The sequence below is a fragment of the Sebastes umbrosus genome, chromosome 15 (assembly GCF_015220745.1).
Source record: "Sebastes umbrosus isolate fSebUmb1 chromosome 15, fSebUmb1.pri, whole genome shotgun sequence".
NCBI classification, from domain to species: domain Eukaryota; kingdom Metazoa; phylum Chordata; class Actinopteri; order Perciformes; family Sebastidae; genus Sebastes; species Sebastes umbrosus.
Window position 1 is genome coordinate 18,073,685 of NC_051283.1, and position 6,050 is coordinate 18,079,734.

Here is a 6,050-nt window from a genome sequence, read left to right on the forward strand (position 1 = left end):
TCCATCCGGAGTTAAAAAAGAAGATATAAACCGACCCTTAACACAACCCTTATCACAACTCTTCCTCAACCATATACCTCCCAAAAATATATTTTTTGTATAGCTTTTTAAAGTGATTTATATGTGTGCTCCGCTTCAACCCATCACCTAAAATAGATATACAAATAATTATAAAACTATTCTGCCTAAGTGAAGCATAAAAGATCAGTGGTGAAAAGTAAATTTACTCACATACTATAAAATATTACATACTGACAGTGACTACCCTGCAAAATTAGATATTTTATTTTTTTAAATTAAAGCACATTTTGTTGCTAGTACTTTTACTAAAGTATCATTTGAAATGCAGTACTTTTACATTTTTTTTTATCTGTTCAAAATGTACCTTAAAGGGAGATTTGTCAAGTATTTAATACTCTTATCAACATGGGAGTGGGCAAATATGCCTTTTTTATGCAAATGTATGTATATATTGATTTATTATTAGAAATCAACTAACAACACAAAACAATGACAAATATTGTCCAGAAACCCTCACAGGTACTGCATTTAGCATAAAAAATATGCTCAAATCATAACATGGCAAACTGCAGCTCAACAGGCAACAACAGCTGTCACTGTGTCATTGTGCTGACTTGACTATGACCTTGCCCCAAACTGCATGTGATTATCATAAAGTGGGCATGTCTGTAAAGGGGAGACTCGTGGGTACCCATAGAACCTATTTTCATTCACATATCTTGAGGTCAGAGGTCAAGGGACACCTTTGAAATGGCCATGTTTTCCTCACCAAAATTTAGCGTAAGTTTGGAGCGACAAGCTGGTATAACATGGTTGATACAAATGGATTCCTTAGGTTTTCTAGATGATGCCAGTATTTTCCCTCTAGTTGCGTTACTGCGTTAAAGAAATTAATGGCGTTAAAACAAATTTGCGTTTACGGGTTATTATCGGATCAACTTTGACAGCCCTAAATTTAATACTTTTACTGTGTGGTAAATGATTTGAATACTCCCTCCACCATTGTAAAAGATCATCACAAAGACCTTTTGCATGTCTGAATGTTACACGCAAGGACGTCTGCACCCTTGCATCTTCCTAAAATTGCGACAAAGACAAAAATGACAAAGACATGTTCTATTAATTAAAAAGTCATAGTCGTTTGACATGTCGGCCTTAAGTCATCCTTGCCTTGTCAGATTACAACAAATGGCACACTTATCCTTGTTGAAAACAGTAGCATTATGCTGTGTGACAATTAAAGGAAGCAACAGCCGACCTCATCAAAGACGAGGCAATCTCACTCCGTGATGATCATTTCTCTTTCATCAGTCTTTTTACATTTTTTTTCTTTGTTTACTGTGTAGAATTTTATTTCCCCCCTAATTGCATCCAGCCTCGCTGCTGCCTGGGGCATTGTGCAGATTATGTGTCGACTTACCACCGCGTGTAACTTATTGAAGTTTAAAATGATTTTCTGCTCTCCCATGGGCATGCCTTTTGCATGCAGCACAGCAGTAACTAATAGATGTAATCTGCTTATAATGTGTCTGCATTATGCTTCACTTTATTATTAAAGCTAGGGTTGGTAATGTTCTTCAACAATGTTTTTGTTACATTAAATTCTCTTTACATCCCGACAGTAATCAATAAATCAAGTGCTCTGACAAAACATTTTTTTTTTTTTTTAAATCTGGTAGCCTATTTGTGGCCGTCGCAGCACTCGACCCAAAGGAAATGATTGGACGGGCTACCTGCTTGTCTACAGTACCTGCCTCACTACACATCACCAGAGTCTCCCACAAGCTGCTAGCTTGACAACTGTGAGTACTAACAATAGCCATGTTCATTGTTTAGTTTCATTTGGGGAAGTGTTGCAGACTTGGTGACTTCCTTGCTACATTTAGGGACTTTTGCAGGTAGTTCTGCTAGCTACTTTCATTAGAAAAGAGTTGGCGACACTGGGCTGTTTTTTTTTCTTTTTCGGTTGGATCATTTTTAAAAATCTAGCTTTCAGTTGCTAGTTTCTCAACATTACCCACCCTAGCTTTAAGATGTCATTGACAGTGAGCACTTTAACACAGCTCCTTGATGGAAGAACAAGTATTCAAATGACATTTGTCAATGATGATAATTTTACCCACAGAGATATTGCTCAGGAAAGAGGAAATTGTGCCTCATATTCACATAAAAGGCTTTCATGAGTGTGACACTGAAATTACACAAAAGTACACTTAAGGCCTGCGCTTTCACGTTTACATGCTATAATTTTATGCTACATACATTTAACATACGTGACAGCTGAGTTAGAACTGTTAACAAATAGCCTCAATAAGAAGCTTGAAAATGTTATCTTAATATGGCCATCAAAACCAGCGTGACTGTAGTTAATGCAGAGCTCAAATGTTCTCTTGTTATACTAAATGTGTGTGATTAATTTCTCCCGTTGAGTGAAACAAACCAACGTGCTGTGCCTGTCACATTGATAGATATGGAAAGCATTAGCATCGACTGCTAGTGTGAATGAAAACTAGGCAGGATGGATTTGCTCGATGAACAGTTGTAGTGTATGGACTGTGTGCACATCACTGTAATGTATAGATAACACTTGAGAGGAGATGATCCCTCAGGGCCTGTTAGTGTGATGTGAACATTTTCACCAGCGATTGAGCACCCCTTGTTAGATTAAATAAAATTTCCGCTGTACAAATGGCTGCTGTTTTAAGTGACCACACCACAGAGACAGTATTAAACAGAGTTAAGCATTGGCAGGTTTCCTAACATGATCATCTAGTTTTGAGATCTTTTTGGGTGTGTGCCTATCTTTATGTGATTCTCTCATTTCTTTTCTGTTCTCTCTTTGAGCATCACTCTTTCACACTCAGTCACACTCCCTCTATTCCTCTCTCTCTTTCTCTCCATCACTCCTTCTCTCAGGCAGTTAGACGGCCTTTAATTGCCAGACATTAAAAAGAATGCTAGAGGAGAAGAATCCCCTGGGGCTATTGGCAGGCTAAATGGCAGCTCGGCTGCCATCGCCTCCTCCTACATGCAGCAATGAAGACGTGTCAACATAATCTTGGGCAATTTGCAGTCATCATCAGGGGGACTGATTAATTTTCTGACTGAGTTTCAGTTGTAAACAGCAAGATTGTCTTTCTACATTTTCATGTCTTAGGCCATTTTAAATGTTTCAAAGCAAAGTAGTGATCAACAATCAACAGATTGCTTTCACGTGGATATGGATCTTAATCCATCTGTTTAAAGCTGCAGTGGGTAGAGCAATGGAGCAAATATGATTAAAAAGGTTATTTCTATAAAACGGTCACTATATTTCCTGACAGTAGTGCATGAGACAGGTAATCTGAAAGAAGTCATGTGCCTCTCTGTCCTCCGGTGCTCCTAATGGCATCTGCAGGATTTCACAGACCGGAGGAAAACAACCAATCAGAGCCGAGCTGGAGCCTGCTATCACAGGACTGACACATAGAGACAGACAACCTACAGTATATGTTAATTGTTAATAATCATAGCTTTATTTTAAAAGCTCACGGCTGATGTTATTTTTTTATTTAGTAATTAATTTAACATGCTATAATGCTGCTAACATGTAAATGAAAATACTTCAGTTATATAACATGTTCTAGTTACATGCTATTTTTTTGTTATCAGGTTTATAATTCTGTTTATCATAATTCTGTTCTCCCCGTGTTAGCGTGGGTTTTCTCCAGGTTCTCCGGCTTCCTCCCACAGTCCAAAGACATGCAGGTTAATTGTTGACTCTAAATTGCCCGTAAGTGTGAATGTGACTGTCAATGGTTGTCTGTCTCTATGTGTCAGCCCTGTGATAGTCTGACGACCTGTCCAGGGTGCACTCGCCTTCGCCCAATGTCAACTAGGATCGGCTCCAGCTCCCCGCGACGCTGAATAGGATTACAGATAATGGATGGATGGATAATTCTGTTCTCATTCCTTTAAGGGTCATTTTAACTGATACTGCTACTACTAATAATAATAATAAAAACAATAATAATAGTGTATATACCGTGAAACCGTGATATTTTCTGGGATGGTTATTGTACTATGAAATCTCATACCGTTACAATTCAAGTCAGACGGTATAAATTCTGTGGCATGTACGATTATAAAAATTAATTCCTTGTGAATTGCAGTTTTATGATGTAAAAAGGGGGGAAAATATGTATGTGGAGACATGTCAACAACGCCGCTCTCACGTTTTGACTCTTTCACTTGGGACAGCCCAAAATCTAAATTGCATATTTGGACCTTTAGACCGACATGAATCTTGAAGTCTGATAGATATACTTGAGGTTCCATAATTAAACTGAACCATGTTTTACAATTCACTGCATGTCCTACGACACACATGCTCATACATACTGTAGAAATACACAGAAACACACTCTACTTTGTAATATGAATTCTTAGAGACTGAGTGTTCCCTTTTCATTTCCATCCTCAGTCATATTATTGGTTCGGAGGAGAAGACACAATTCTTTCTCCTGTTTAATATTCTTATCTCGGTTTTCCCGCTCTGCCTGCAGTGTGCGGTGAATCCTCTCCCCTCTCTATCTCCCGGCCCCAGAGTTCCCTCTCATTGACGGGGAAACTGTATCAGCAGATGAAATGCATTTGGGGTTTATGAAACGCAAGGCCTCGTATAAGAAAAAAAAAAAGTCCCACAGACCTAGTGAGATAAGTTATCGTACAATGAATTTAGTCCCGTTTCGCTCCAGTCATTATCCTGTATCGGAGCATAGCGACTCTGATGACTGGGAGTTATCCTCCAGTGTGTGCGGAGGGTTTGGATGTGTCAGGACTATCACGACAGACGTTCCTTTGTGATCTGCACCAGTTGGCAAAGACTTGAGAAGAATGGTAGGCAGTGAAGTCCCAGGTAGGAAACAAAGTTAAGCATAAAGCACAAACCCAATAAATACAGAAAAATCATATATACTGTACCTTACCCAGCTTGTCTTTATCTGTTTTGCCAAATGTCTTCGTGAAGAATCAGATCAAAAAGGATATTAGGTGAAAATATATGCAGCTTCAGCCTCAGACTTTTTAAGTGCATATATACGTCCCTTTTACAGGGTTCACATTTTCAAAGTCAAGCAGAGACGGCATTTTCAGCCAACTTATGGAGCAAAGATTAGCTTAACTAACTAGAGCCGGCAAATCGACAGTCAACGGCTTGAATTGAGATGCCCGCTTTAGTCTACTACTGTTTGAAATCAAGGATCAATTGTTTCAAACAGCCTGGATTCACTGCCAGGGTGTCAAATACCGACGCTTGGGCAGTGGCCCTCGGCATCTTGATACCAACGCACAAGGCACCCTTTAGCGTCTGTATGAACGCACCAGGCTTTCAACTAACTCCAATAACAACCCATCCGGGTCATTTGAGACGCTCAGAGCAACGGAATTAGTATTAAGAGCAAGAGTCGGCTAAGGGCGGGGTGGAGGGGTGGTGGATAGGTCAAACAAACGCAGGACTTTTACTCAGGGGACCAGCGTTCGTGTCCTGTGTGAAACCAAAAGTTGCGTGATTTTTACTGACTGTCACGAGACGTTATGTCATATGTTACTTTACAAGCTAACTTATTTTAAGCCAAGCCATGATGTCTTTTCTAACCCTGACCAAGTAGTTTTGTTGCCTAAACCTAACCGCTTCAAAACATTAACCACGTGTTACAATGTTAACCGTGACCGTTTTCACAATGTTAACCTCGCACGAACCTTCTGCATCAAGATACTGCGCTATATTATATAAATATGAGAAGTAGGGGTGAGATCACGCTGGTTTCAAAAATTACAAAAAATTTTGAGTGGTAAATATGCCTCTGTTATTGTTGTGAACTGTAAAAGCAGGAAGCTTGATAGGAACTGAAGCTTAGGAAGGGCAGGACAGGACTACCCTGATATCCACAGTTGCCAAAATTAAGACATATAAATATTAGAGGAAGGGAAATTAGCATCTAACACCAAGTGAAAAAGTTTAACCTTGTATTGCTGGAGAGAAGAAAGGG